Genomic DNA, 15,165 nt, shown 5'->3' on the forward strand with positions numbered 1-15,165 from the left:
ACTGGGGCTGGAGGGAGGGGAGAGAAACATGGGCTTGTTGAGTGGAAAAGAAAATTGTATTTTTCTTCTGCAAGGGATCCAGACCTATCACGTGTAAATGGCCTCTAGACTGGAGGACAAACGTTCAGAAGGTTGAGGGCAGGAGCTTGGGGCATCTGTGGGATGTGGTGACCCATCCCTTTGTCCCTGTGTGTCCCAAGGCTTGGGTTGGAGGTAGCCTGGACAAAGTGCTATGTTAGTGACTGCCTGAGAAATGCTTCAAAGGGAAGAGCTTGACTCTAGAGCCTGCTGGGTTCACTGGCAGCTCCAGCACTTAGTAGCTGTGTGGACGAGTTTCCATGCCTCAATTTCCTCATCTGTAAAGTGGGGAGGATAGTTTTTGTGAGGATCAATCCAGTTAGCACACATGCAATTGCTTAGAACAGTGCCTGGCACAGAGTAAGCCCCAGGTGAATGTCAGCTCCTGTGATTATTAATATTTATGAGAACATCCGGAGGACAGGATCCCTATCTAATTCCGTTCTCCTAGGTCTTGCTCAAGCTTGGAAAGTTCTATGATTTGAGTACCCTCCCAATCTATCCCACTCCCTCACTAGAGGAAACAACTGGAGTCTCTGGAAAAGGAGCAGGCCCTGGGCAAGCCCCCCACAGTGTCGCGGAGTAGATGGGCTCTGAGGCCACTGCTCTTCCGGAGAGGCGTGGAGTGGAGGGGTTGCACAGAAGCACAGAACCCTCTGGGTTGGAGCCCCTGATCAACTACTTACTGTGGTGAATGTCACAGGCTTTCATCTGTAAAATGGGGCTAGTGAGAGTTCTCACGAGGATGCATGAGATGACACATGTGACACAGGGAAGCATTTTATTAAGTGGAGTCTGCCAGAAATTGGCTACCTTGGATGTCCTGCAATGTCACCTGAGGCTCACGTGGGGAAGAAATGTGAGGGTGCACCTGAGCCCCAGGGAAAGGGAAAAGGTGAGTAAGGCAGGAAAAAAGTGGAAGGATTCAGTGAGATGATGTCCTAGGGGTAAGGCTGCAGAGAAAGGAACCCAGTCTGGAATGTGGAGCCCAGCAGAGACCAGGGAGGGTCTCCAGAGACCGACCCCACCATGCATCAAGAGAGAGTTGAGAGGGCTGCTCCTAGGAGGTCCAGGCAGCTGGAAGTCCATGGCAAGGGAGGGGCAACTCAGAGGGAAAGGATCTGGCCACCTTGGTGTACAGAGGGTGGAGGGAGGTCCCTGCCTTAGCTGGGGCAGGGAGGCCTTAGGGTGGGTAGCTAAGGAGAAAGTATTCCCACAGGAAATGATAGCAAAGGCCATAGCTGGGAGGCTGAGCCCTGTCCCTGCACTGCCATGGTCCACACCAGGAGCCAGTCCCACCAGCCCCATCAGCCTCCTCCCCAAACCCTAAGTGACCACTCAGGGCCCACATCACCTCCACTGAGAAGCCCTCCTCTGACCCCTCCCTGCCTCCTGTCCTCTGTCTCCTAGTCACATAGAGCCCTGTTCTCCTCCTCCCCTCACGGACCACAGTCCTGGTTTACTATGTAGGTTAAATGCTAACTTGCATCTCCTTAGAAGATGTAAGATCAAAAAGAAGGCTGGGGTATCAGATTCACCTTCAGATCACCTGGGCTTAGCACCATACCTGGGCAGAGCTGGCCAACCATACATATTGGTTGGCATTTTACATGATCTTAGGCTAAATTCATACAGCTAGGTAAAACCCTCCTCCCTTTCTCCCTCCTTCCCCACTCCCTCTTTCCTTCTTCCCTCCTTCCCTCTCTTCCTTCCAAAATACATCAAGTAGCTACTAGGTGCCCAGCTCTATGTTAGGCACTGGGGTGCCATGTTGAACAGGTTGGAGAAGATCCCTGCCATTATAGGGCTTATATTCTATTGGCGGCAGGGGCTGGCATAAAGACAAGGTACTAATAAACGTGCAGTATGAGATCACGTAATGATCAATGTTTGGGGAAAAAGAGTATCAGGGCTGTGTATATGCATGTGACTTTAGGTTGGGTGGAAAGGAGAGGCTCTGCTGAGTAGTGAAGACCCGAATGAAGAAATGCACCATGTGAACACAGTGGGGAACAGTGGTCCTGGTGGAGGGCATAGCAGATGTTAAGGCCAGGTGGTGAGGGTGACCATGGCATGTTCCAAAGGTGTTGGCTGTTGGACTCCAAAAAAGCCAAACTGGAAGGGCTTTCATCCAGGCCAGCCTCTTTTGTGATGGCAGGGGAAAAAAGTCCTAAAGAAGGGAAGGAATGGGCTGGGCTCTGTGGCTCATGCCTGTAATCCCAGAACTTTGAGAGGCTGAGGCAGGGGGATCACCTGAGGTCGAAACCAGCCTGACCAACATGGAGAAACTCCATCTCTACGAAAAACACAAAATTAGTCGGGCGTGGTGGCGCATGCCTGTAATCCCAACTACTTAGGAGGCTGAGGCAGGAGAATTGCTTGAACCTGGGAGGCGGAGGTTGTGGTGAGCTGAGATCCGGCCACTGCACTCCAGCCTGGGCGGCAGAGCGAGACTCCGTCTCAAAAAAAAAAAAAAAAAAAAGAAGGGAAGGAATTGCCTAAGCATGTCAGTGGCAGAGCAGGAGATAGGACTGGGCATCCTGACCTTTGTCTGAACTCCTGCCACTGTGCCTGTCCTCAGGTCAGGACCCAAAAGTGTCCTAAAGGACCACCCCAAGCTAAAATCACACAAAAAGAAAGGTGTCAGGGTGTCAGGGCCTCTCAGATCACCTGAAGCCCTCAGTGTACAGACTGCAGACCAGAAGACTAAGGACCAAAGAGAGGGGCCAGTCCCCAAGCCACACAACAAACCACTGGGGTTTCCAAACGAGCAGGGCCCATCCTCTCTGAAGCCTGGCAAGGAGCTGTGTATGGCTGAAGCAAAGGCTGCTAGAGGGGTGCCTGAGTGAAGGCCTGGGGACTTAGTAGAGAGGCAATGGCCTCGATGGCCTGCTTTTCTGTATGTCAAATGTGGTATTTCTCTGTGGCGATGATGCTTGCTTCAATGTAAAATCAAACTAATGAGGGCTGGGGGAACAGCATCAGAAGTGTCTAATTAGTGAGGTGGTGTAGAAAAACTACCCTTGCAGGAACTCTCTGCCAAAACTCATGGGTGAAGCATAAGAGTACAATTAGGGCCTAGGAGATGTTCTTCTCATCTGTGCACGGTGTTTGGGCTGCAAAGCAATTTTCCTACCTTCACACTCCCTACCTTATTTGGGTTTCACAAGAACCTATCTGGTGAGCGTGGGGGACACTTTTCCTCATCTTACCATGAAGAAGAATGAGCTGAAGGCAGAGTCCAGGTGTCCTGGTTCCTGAGCCAGAGCTCCCCCACTCACCCCTTCTCTCCTAGTTTCTATGGCCCCCATGGGGGAAGCCCAAAGGTCCTAGTCTCCTGAATCCTGGTGTTACGGATTGAATTGTGTTTCCCCGAAAGGTATGTTGAATGCCTAATTCCAGTACTTGTGAATGAGAGATTACAGTCGAGAATTGCATAATGACGCTTTGATCAAGAACAGATTGCATATGCAATAGTGGTCCCGTAAGATTACAATGAAGCTGAAAGATTCCCGTTGTCTAGTGATGTCATAGCATAATGCATTATTTACGTGTTTGTGGTGATGCTGGTAGAAACAAACCTGTTATGCTGCCAGTTGTACAAGAGTATAACACATACAATCATGGGCAGTTCATAATACTTGATAATGACGATAAACAGCTGGTATATTTCTGGTTTATCTATTTACTATACATTATTATTATTTTATTTTTAGTTATTTATTATTGTTATCAACATCATTATTTTAAAGTACTCCTTCCACTTGTACATAAAAAAAATGTTGGGTTGGTGCAGTGGCTCACGCCTATAATCCCAGCACTTTGGGAGGCTGAGGCAGGTGGATTGCTTGAGCCTAGGAGTTTGAGACCAGCCTGGGAAACATGGCCAAATTCCATCTCTACAAAAGATACAAAAATTAGCTGAACATGATGGCACATGCCTGTAGTCCCAGCTGCTCAGGAGGCTGAGGTGGGACGATTGCTTGAGCCTAGGAGTTCAAGACCAGCCTGGGCAACACAGTGAGATCCTATCTCTTAAATAAATAAATAAATAAATAGCCAGATGTGGTGGCACACATCTGTAGTCCTAGCTATCCTGGAGGCTGAGGCGGAAGGATTAATTGAGTCCAGGTGTTCAAAACTGTAGTGAGCTATGACTAGGCCACTGCATTCCAGCCTGGGCAACAGAGTGAGACCCAGTTTCAAAAAAAAGTTAGTGTAGCCTAAGCGTCCAGTGTTTATAAAGTTTACAGTAGTGTACAGCAATGCCCTAGGCCTTCACATTCCCTCACCATTGACTCACTGACTCACCAGAGTAATTTCCAGTCCTGCAGGTTCCATTTACGGTAAATGCCCTATACAGGTGTAATGTTTTCTTCCTTTTTCATCTATTTTTGTCTTTTTTTAGAGATAGGGTGTTGCTGTGTTACTATGTTGCCCAGGCTGATCTTGAACTCTTAGAGTAAAGGCTGAGTCCCAGCCTCAACCTCCTGTAGCTGGAATTACAGGTGTGTGCCACTCTACCTAGCTTGTTTTTTTTGTTTTTGTTTTTATCTTTTACATGGTGTTTTACTGTGCCTTTTCTGTTTGGATATGTGTAGTTACACAATTACTTACCGTTGTGTTCCAATTGCCCACAGTATTCAGTACAGGAACGTGCTGGACAGGTTTGTAGCCAGGAGCAATGGGCCTTCTCATATAGCCTACGTGTGTAATGGGCTATCCCATCTAGGTTTGTGTAAGTGCACTCTATGATGTTCACACATGAAGAAATCACCTAACAACATATTTCTCAGAACATACCCCAGCCGTTAACTCACACATAACAATATTTGGAAATAGAGGCTTACAGATTAACTGAAATTAAGATGAGTTGTACTGGATTTGTGGGGAAGGCTAATCCAATGTGATTGGTGTCCTTATAAGAAGTGAGGAGACACACCCACGGAGTTCCATGTGAAAACACAGACACACAGGGACAATGCCATGTGACAACAGAGGCAGAGATTGGAGCGATGTATCTACAAGCCAAGGATTGATGGCCACTACCAGGAAGGAACTACAGATATCAACAGACGTGGTTCCTGCCGTGGAAGAGGCAAGGATAAATTCTACCTAGAGTTTCAGAGGAGCATGGCCCTACTGACATCTTGATTTTGGACTTCTATCTTCCAGGACTGAGAGAATACATTTCTGCTGTTGAAGCCACCCGTTGTGTGGTTCTTTGTTATGGCAGCCACAGGAAGCAAATCCACCTGTATTCGGTCTTTCCACCTGAAAGTGAGGGAGAAGCCCCAGGCTTTTGATGCACTGACTTGGTAAGACCAGCTCCTCCCAAGAGGCACGGCCAAGACCCAGAGCCTTCTTGTCCCTGCATGAACCTCAATGATGCCCAAGGTACCTCTCCCTACCCTGGACTATTCTGTTCGATGTAACCCCCATTCCTTGGTCCTACGGTGTGCCAGGCCACTGTGGAGGGAGGTGGGGATATCCAGATAATGAAGATGTGACTCTGCCCAAGGAGCTTACAACCTAGGGAGTAAGTTTGAAAGCACCAGGCAATTTGGCCTGAGAGTGGGCAAAGAGTACTTCCATTTGGGGGACTGCAGAAGGCTTCATGGAAATAGTGAAATGTGAGCTAGTCCTCAAAAGGTAGGCAGGATTTCAACAAGCAGGATTGCTAATAATAGCTTAATGCTTATAAATATCTTACTATGTGTGAGGCATTGTTCTACGTGGTTTCCATATGTTAACACACTAAATCTTCACAACAGCTCTGTGAATAACAGAGTCACGACTATCCCATTTTACAGATTAGGAAACCAAGGCCCAGGGAAGTTAACTGAGGAGCCCAGATCACACAGCTGGCAAGTAGCAGAGTCCACATCCAAACACAGGCAGCCTATCTCTTTACCATGTCTCCAACTGGGGCAGAGATGGAGGTATATATCATTCCTGGCAGAGAGAAAAACATAAGGAACGCTCTGACGTGTGGGGAGAGTCAAGGGCACTTTGGGGAAATGGGTAGTTTTCCAAGGTAGTGGACTTGGGGAAGGAGGCAACAGTAAAGGTAAGAGCATTCCACAAGGAACATGAAGGCTTTGCTCCAGTCTTGGCTTGGTCAATGTCTAGCACAACACAGCAATTAAGACTGTGGGCTTTAAAGACGGGGGCTGCATCTTTAATGTGATTTTAGATGACATGCTGTATGAGTCAGAATGGCTTAGGTTATGCTGCAGTAAATAAACAACCTGAAAGTCTTAATGACTTATAACACCAAGCTTATTTCTTGCTTGTGTTACATAATCACTGTGGCTTAGCTGGGGGCGGTCTCTCCTCTTCACTGACCTCACTCTGGGAACCAGGGTCTGGACAAGAGAGGGCTGGCTGGCCTCACACCAGGAATTAAAATGTTCTAGCCCAGAAGTAATGTGCCATTTAGAAAGGGCCAGAACTGGTCACATGGCCCCACCCAATCACAAAGGAATCAGGAGGTGTCAACCCTCCATGTGCCTGGGAGGCAGAAAGCCAGAAATGTTTGCTGAACAGCACTACTGATGACTACATAGCTAAACCGTATTAAATAACAGTGAAGCACGCAGTGAAAAACTGATTCTCTTTTCAATCTCATTTTAGCTTGCAGATTATTTCAAGAGAAATCCTGATTCGGTTCAGTGCTTGTGTATCATCAACACCTTTCTAATGTTTGTTAATCTCTCTTGTTCATCAGCTGAATAAAGGTTTCAGATTCAGCTCTTTGAACGGCAACAGTATCTAGCTGGAATTTACTAACATCATTTGCTTTTTTTTGCTTTTATTTTTACTTTTGCCTAATATGTGTTTCCATTACTAGTAGTATTATAGTAAGTTCCCTTTGAGAAAAAAGTAATATAAGGAAATCAAACTCAATGAAAACCAGAATGAGCTCTAGAGTCAGAAGGCTGGGGTTCAAATCTTGAGTCCTCTACTTAGTAGTTGCTTGATCTTGGGCTTGTCATTAAACCTCTGAAGCCTCAATTTCTCCATCTGTAAAATGGCAGTAATACGAGTAACCACATCAAAGGTTTGTTAGATGTTGCTCAAGCTCTGACCATACTGCCCGACCCATAGTAACTTCTTGATGTTAGCAATTGTCATTATCTCGCTAGCTGGGTGGCCCCGTCTGGCTTCAGGGAACGATCTGTGGCAGGCTGTCTTCCCTGCTTAGGATAGTCAAGGTAGATACAGGTCCTTGAATGCCAGTGTGACTGAACTTTGCAGGCAGGGAGAGGACCCCAGCAAGCCTGGGCAGCCCCCTCCCCTGCCAGCCTGGTACCTCCCTGCAGGTGCTGTGCTGAGCCTCTGGCTGACAGCTGTGTTTTCTCTGCTCAGCAAAGGCCTTAACCATAAACAGCAGAAATTGGGTGACCCCCAGCCCCTGGAACTCCTCACCTTAGGAGCCTGGGCGAGAAAGGGCTCCTTCTGTCTGAGGTAGGGGTGGGCTCTGCATTCCTCAGGTTCAACCATTTGGTCAGATTTCCTCCTGGAATGCAGCTGGAGGGCCCGGTCCCCCCGCCAGAAATAGCACAGTGCAGGGTGGCTTTGCTGTGGTCTCCCTGTCTGCTTTGGGGAGGGGCTCACTTCCAAGGTCTCTGCTGGTGCTGAGAGGGCTGATGTTCACAGCTGTCTGGATGGGACGTGGATGCACCTCAGAAAGATGGTTAAGCTCTTCTCTGCTTAGTTCTCATTCAGGTATTCAAGAGTCTTACTCTGAACTCCAGCCTACAGAGGCATAGACTTGCATTTAACAAGAAATGAACACATTTTAACATGGCCCACAAGGTCTGGCCACTCCCTGCCCTCATCTCACCCTGCACTGCTCCATTCTCCCTGCAGTTCCACTGCCTCCTTGCTGTGTCTTCCACAGCAAAGCCTTCTCCTGACACTGGTGCCTGCCTTGACCTCACCCTGCCTGAGACAATCCTCCTGCCTCTTCACAAGGCCAGGCTCCCCTCATGGCTCAGCCCTCCTCGCTCAGGAAATGTCACCTTTTTAGAGACATTGCCCCTGGCCACTCCATCTAAAGTGGCCTCTTCCCATCACTCTCCACTGTATCTGTCATTTTCTTGTTTGTTATCCATTTGTCTGTTTATTGTCTCATTTTCCCCCACTAGAATGTAAGTTCCATGATGGCAGGAACCATGTCTATTGATACCTGTATTTTCTTTTGCTCAATGAAGGGGTTAACCATGAACGTCAGTGATATGGCTAGGCTTTGTGTCCCCAACCAAGTCTCCTCTTGAATTGTAATCCCTATAATGCCCACGTGTCAAGGGAGAGACCAGCTGGAGGTAACTGGATCATAGTGGGTGGGTTGTGATAGAGTTCTCATGGGATCTGATGGTTTTATAAGGGGCTTTTCCTTTTTTGCTTGGTGCTTCTCCCTGCTGCCTTGTAAAGGTGCTTTGCTTCCCCTTCATCTTCCGCCATTATTGTAAGTTTCTTGAGGCCTTCCCCCGCCATGCTGAACTGATGAGTCAATTAAACCTCTTTCCTTTATAAACTAGCCAGTCTCAGGCAGTTCTTTATAGCAGTATGAAAACAGAATAATACAATTGGCAATTGGGTGACTGTCAGTTCCCAGAAAGCCTGTTCTGAGCTCTGTTCCCCCACTCCCATAGGTACTCAATACATAAATACTCATCAAATGAATGAATGAGGGAATGAATGAAAGGAGAATGTGAGAAGAGACCCTGGATAATGTCTACTATAATATTATCTAAGTAATAACTACCAATTTCCAAGAACTTTATCAGTGTCCTACACTGTGCTAAGTGCATTTCATACATTATCTCATTTAGTTTTGCAGTAGCAGGCACTGGTTTTCCCAGTTTCCCTTTTCCAGAGGCCCAGAGAGGTTAAGTGACTTGCCAAGGTCACACTGTAAGAGGCAGACTTAGGACTTCAACCCCAAACTAGGTTTGCCTTGTGGCAAAACCCGTGCTCTTAACCACTCCCTGCCAGCCACCCAGAGATGGGGGGTGACTTGTTGTCAAAGGGGTAAGGGGGGTTATCAGGGAAACTTCTCACTGTCTCCCACCATCCCTTCCCAGCCCAGACAGTTGCCGGTACTTTCTGCCCAGTGCTACTTCACAGGGTCAGTGTCCAGCTTCCGAACAGCATGGAGGCAGCTCTGAGTCATCCGAATCCCAGTGGCCTCCACAGGTCAGCTCTCAGGCCATGACCTGAGGCCACTCATCCGCTGACTCTTTTACTCCTAGCCTAGCTGGAGGATGTGCCAGGCTCACCAAGGTACATGGGAAGGGCCCTGAGGCTGAGTTGCGCTGCTGTCAGCCACAAAGAATGCTGCTGACTCACAGCAGTGAGGTAGGCAGACGGTGACTCAGGGGTCACACAGGCACAGCCCCTAGGGAGGAGAGGAGAGGGTCTTGTGGTAGGATGTGGACCAGGCCCCAGCTCATGGCCTGACATGCAGTGAGGGCTCTCTCCATGCCAGTGATTATCATCTTGCTTAATGACTCAGACTGCCTTCCCCTCAGTGGGCCTTGACCTCCCTGCCTGTGCATGGAGCAGATGCAGAGGATGTCCTATGATGGAATGTCATCTGTGATTAAGGTAATCAAAGCGGGTGAGAACCAGGTGATGCAAAGCCATGAATGCCAATGTGAAGAATCGAGACTGGACTTTCTGGAGGCCAAAACCCAGACCTGAGAGTTGGGAGTCCTGGGTTCAAGCCCTGCCCTTTACAAGGACTCACTGAATGACCTTGGTAAACATTACCTCGCCTCTCTCAGCCCTGATTCTTGCGTCTGTCAAAAGCCAGCTTCTAATGAACAGAGTGTCCCATCACCAACTTGACTTTGTCTACACTCTGCCCTCTGCTGAGAATGTCCTGGCCACCATCTCAGCCTCCTGATTCTTCAAGGGCCTGTTTTCAAATGCCACTTCCTCAAAAAAGTCTTGCAGAATCTCCTGTTCAAAATTAATCTCTCACAGATATTAAAATGATGGCACAAATCTACATTTGATGACATAAAAAAATGTCCAAAATATATTAAGTGAGAACAAAGCAGGAGACCAGAATAAAATGCATTTTAATCTATATATATGAATGGAAATGCATAGAAAAAAAGGCCTAGAAGGATATATATAAATGTTAACTATGACAATCTCTGAGTCATGGAAATTATGTCGGTCTTTATTTTTCTTAATATTTTTTGAGTGTTTCTAAAATGCATGCAACAAGCATGTTCCTTTTATAAACAAGAGACAGTAGAGCTTCTTCCCAATTAAAAACATCATCTCCACTTTTCCTAAACTAAGCCCTGAGTGTTGGTTATGGCTGTGGCCCTAAATTGTTGTGTGTGCTTATGTAAGTCGCTTCATCTCTCTAGGCCTCATTTTTCTCACCTATAAAATGAAGAAGTCGGCTGGGCACAGTGTGGCTCACGCCTGTAATCTTGGCACTTTGGGAGGCTGAGGCTGGTGGATCATCTGAGGTCAGGAGTTCAAGAGTGGCCTGGCCAACATGTCAAAACCATGTCTCTACTAAAAATACAAAAATTAGCTGGACATGGTGGTGGGCGTCTGTAATCTTAGCTACTTGGGAGGCTGAGGCAGGAGAATGGCTTGAACCTGAGAGGTGGAGGTTTCAGCAAGCCAAGATCGCGCCATTATACTCCATCCTGAGTGACAGAGACTCCATCCCCCCAAAAAAAAAAAAAAAAGTCATACTCTGTAGTCTCTAAATTAATGTTCTCCAATAGAACTTTCTGTAATGATAGAAAATGTCTACATCTCTGCTACCCAGTTTGGTACCACTAGCTTTTGAAAGGTGGCTGTCGTTATTTAGGAACTGAATTAATTTAAATCTAACTGGCCACAGGCAGCTAGTGGCCACCATATTGATGGAGTAGTTCTAAATTTTCTCCTATCTCCAATGTTTGATTGTGTCACATTTTGTTTATTAAACTATAGTTTAATAAGTAAGTACTCTTTTCCAAAAGAGTACTCTGTCTTCCACCCTGCAAGAATGTGACTACCCTCAACTGCAGCCACCTGACTCCAGTGGGAGCTGCCCTTCCTTTTGTAAGTGCCACCCTAGACCCTGTTGATTGGTCATCATTTCAAAAGGAAACCCTCTCCATTTTCCCTTTCTCCTAGACCCTGGCAACCACCAATCCACCTTCTGTCTCTATGAATATACCTATTCCAGATATTTCACACAAATGGAATTACACAATATATGAACGTTTGCATGTGACTTCTTAGTGTAATGTTTCGGAAGTTCATCTGGGTTGTAGTATATACCAGGACTTCATTTCTCTTTTTATGGCTGAATACTCCATTGTGTGTATTCACTACAATTTATTCATTCCTCCATTGAAAGAACATTTGGGCTGTTTCCACCTTTTGGCTATTGTAAATAATGCCATTAGGAACATATATTTGAGTCCCTGTTTTCAACTTTTTCCGGTATATACCTAGGAGTGGAATTGCTGGGTCATACAGCAATTCAGTGTCTAACTTTGTGAAGAACCATCAAACTATTGACCACAGTGGCATTTTACTTTCCCACCAGCCATGTCTAAATGATCTTATACATTTTAACTTGGTCCTAGAGAGTGGCTCTTAGTTCCTTCCTGGTCATGGTGAGGGCTACTAGTCTGGTAGGATGACAATGACGCCCAAAGAAATGTAAAGGGGAAAGGTGGAAAGAGTTCAAGTCACCTCTGAAGCCTCATTCCATCCCATCTCCTTCTTTGTGTTATATGAGTCAGGAAATTCCTCCTCCTTGCCTAAGCTGGCAAGTTGGGTTTCTGTCACCCAAAGGGTTTGCACTGATGCCGGCTCGGTGCTGGGTACAGAGTTTTGTATTTGAGGGTGCTCTAGGTAGAACCATCTACAATGTCAGCCACCAAATGCCAGCCTGGAGCCTGCAACGGAATCACTTTTTGGTTCCCTCTGCTCTTCCCCAGGTGCTGAGCCAAGAGCCCCAGACAGAACCCTGAGGAAAACTTGACCCCTGGCAGGTCACTTGAATAAGATAGTAAGCCAGAGAGGCTGGTGGCAGAGGCAGGCAGGAGGTGGGTTGGAGGAGGAGAAGAGGGCTGGGGTTCCCCTGAGGACACTGTGGAGCAGGGAAGGGAGCCTGGAGGCCTGGCTGGGGGGAGGAGGAGGAGGAAAAGGTGGAAAGAAAAACCCAGCGGAATCGCTAATGTTTAGATGGCCTTTCCCAGGGTAATTGAGACAGCTTGTCTGTCCACGGTCAAACATGAAGGCAACAGTTTTTCAGGTCCTGAAAGGAAATAAGTCCAATTTCATTTTCTGACTGGGGGAAAGGAATGAAAAATGATGAAGAAGGGCAGTTTTGGAGACAGAGTTCAGGCCACTCTGACCCCTTAATTCTCTAGAACCTCAAATCTGAGATCTGGGCCCATGGGAGCAGAGCCTAGCCAGTTGTTTCTCTAAATAGGATCTGGAGCGCACACTCGGGCACCAGGGAAGTCCTAGGTGCAGACGGCAGAAGAAAGGCCCAGACGCAGGAGCAGTGTAGTGTTGGGAGGATGAGCACCGGCCACAGGTATCACCGTAGTCTTGACAGGAAAACGGTTTTGTAACCATTTTCTAAACATAGAATGGAAAGATAATCCACTCTTCCCTCTTGCATGGTTAATTGAACTTGTCTTTTTAAGTTTTGATGATTGGAATGCATAAAACATGAGATGTAGTCACTGTGTGTAATGCTGCTGCTGGTTGGTGGGCCACAGACATGGGATTTCTGATAAATTCTCCTTCACGTGCTATTGGCTTGCTAGGGCTGCCATAACAAACAACCACGAACTTAGCAAGAGATTTAATTTCTCAGTCCTGGAGGCTGAAAGTTGGAGATCAAGGTGTTGGCAGGGTTGATTCCTTCTAAGTCCATGAGGGAATCTGTTCCAGGCCTCTCCCCCAGTCTCTGGTGGTTTGGAGGCAATCTCTGGTGTTCCCTAGCTTGGAGACATGTCACGCTAATCTCTCCTCCACCATAGCTTGGTGTTCTCCTTTTGCACATCTGCTTGTGTCCAAATTTCCCCTTTTTATAAGGATACCAGTCATATTCGATTAAGGGCCTATGCTAATGATCTCATTTTAACTTGATTGTCTCTGTAAAAATCCTATTTCCAGATAAGGTCCACATTCTGAGGTAGGTGGGGTTAGGGCTTCAACATTTCTTTTTTTTTTTTTTGGAGGGGTGGGGACATAATTCAACTCATAACATGATATCCATCAAAAAAAGAAAAAGAAAACAAAAGAAGTACAGGCGCGGTGGCTCACTCCTGTCATTCCAGCACTTTGGGAGGCTGAGGCAGGTGGATCACTTGAGACCAGGAGTTTGAGACCAGCCTGGCCAACATGGTGAAAACCTGTCTCTACGAAAAATACAAAAATTAGCCAAGCGTGGCGGCGGGGGCCTCTAGTCCCAGCTACTTGGGAGGCTGAGGCAGGAGAATCGCTTGAACCCGGGAGGCAGAGGTTACAGTGAGCAGAGATCATGCCATTGTACTCCAGCCTGGGAGACACAGTGAGACTTTGTCTCAAAAAAAAAAGAAAAGTCCTAGCCAGGGCTAGGGAAAAAAAAAGAAAAAAAACGTTTTGCTATGTGTATTTATAATGATATGTACTGTATTGCAGAATATTCCTGACAGGAAATAATTTCCATTTTGTTTAAGCATCTTTGAGCACTGAGTCTTTTACTTAGAATTTTACAGGTCTGATAACTGGCAGAATTTTCCACAGCCTAGCTCTTGGCTCCTTAGATTTCAAAATTGTCCCTCTTCTCTGACACATATACCTCTAGTGCCAGGGACTGGAAGACACCTTCGCACTGCCATCCAAGATTGGGGCCTGCACCTCTGTGTCATAATATGTCAGGTGAGTCAGCTCAGCAGACAGCAAGAGCCCTGGAAGACATTTCTATACCGAGACAGCCGACTTAACTGTGAATGTATCCCCAGTTCAACTTCCTGTGAGCCAGACCCCCAAAATGCCTTCTAAAGCCGTCTGTCCTGAGGAAAAATGACAGTGAGGAGGTCAGAGGGAAGAGTCATTGATCACAACTGACTGCTGTTAAGATGACGGGCTCAACTTTCAGATACAGGATTATGTGAACACAGTGTTAGAGCCCCCTTCGGGGCTTGGAGAGGACCCTGTGCCAGGGAGCGGCCTGGAAGCGTAAGCTGTACTAATTTCATGGTCAATCTGTCTCAGAATGGGTGCCTTTCCTCATCTTAAAAAATATCCTATGAACAGGCTGGGCTTGGTGGCTCACGCCTGTAATTCCAGCACTTTGGGAGGCTGAGGCAGGTGGATTACCTGATTGTCAGGAGTTCGAGACCAGCCTGACCAACATGGTGAAATCCTGTCTCTACCAAAAATACAAGACACACACACACACACACACACACACACACACACACACACATACACATATATACAAAATTAGCCAGGCATGCTGACAGGTGCCTGTAATCCCAACTACTTGGGAGGCTGAGGCAGGAGAATCGCTTGAACCCCAGAGGCAGAGGTTGCGGTGAGCTGAGATGACACAATTGTGCTCCAGTCTGGGTGACAGAGCAAGACTCCGTATCAAAAAAAAAAAAAAAAAAAAAAAAAAAAAAAAATCCTACGAACATTCATGAGATACAGACTTACTCATCTACTATAAGCCAGGGTCTGTGCTAGGAACTGTGGAGGCAGAGACAAACTAAGCCAGCTGAGTGCAAATCCGATTTCTAGGTATCACAACCTCCGTAACAGGCCTGGCCCTGAGAGACTGGGTTTGCCCAAGAGACTAAGTTCTCCCAAGGGTGGGTCATAAGATAAAGGAAAAAGCTAGGCTCAGGTTAGGCTACAAGATGGGGCTTTTCCCTTTGATAAGCATATTGAAAACTGCTGTGAGAAGAAGCCTCCCTCCAGGGTAATCTTGAGGCTGAAAGGCCCCTTCACAATCAGAATTCTAGACCAAAGCAAGTCCACCCATAAAGCCAGGAGCTTGGGAATGGACACCCTCAAATGAGACCTTGGGGCCATGCTGCTCGCAGG

General features: G+C 47.0%; 1 protein-coding gene across 1 annotated transcript in view; it reads left to right on the forward strand.

Annotated features, from left to right (window-relative positions):
- The window catches only part of ARSI (arylsulfatase family, member I), a 42,820-nt gene that overhangs the window by 12,369 nt on the left and 15,286 nt on the right, over positions 1-15,165 (forward strand). The window lies entirely within an intron of this gene.

Source organism: Mandrillus leucophaeus, unplaced genomic scaffold (genome assembly GCF_000951045.1).
Source record: "Mandrillus leucophaeus isolate KB7577 unplaced genomic scaffold, Mleu.le_1.0 Scaffold282, whole genome shotgun sequence".
NCBI classification, from domain to species: Eukaryota; Metazoa; Chordata; class Mammalia; order Primates; family Cercopithecidae; genus Mandrillus; species Mandrillus leucophaeus.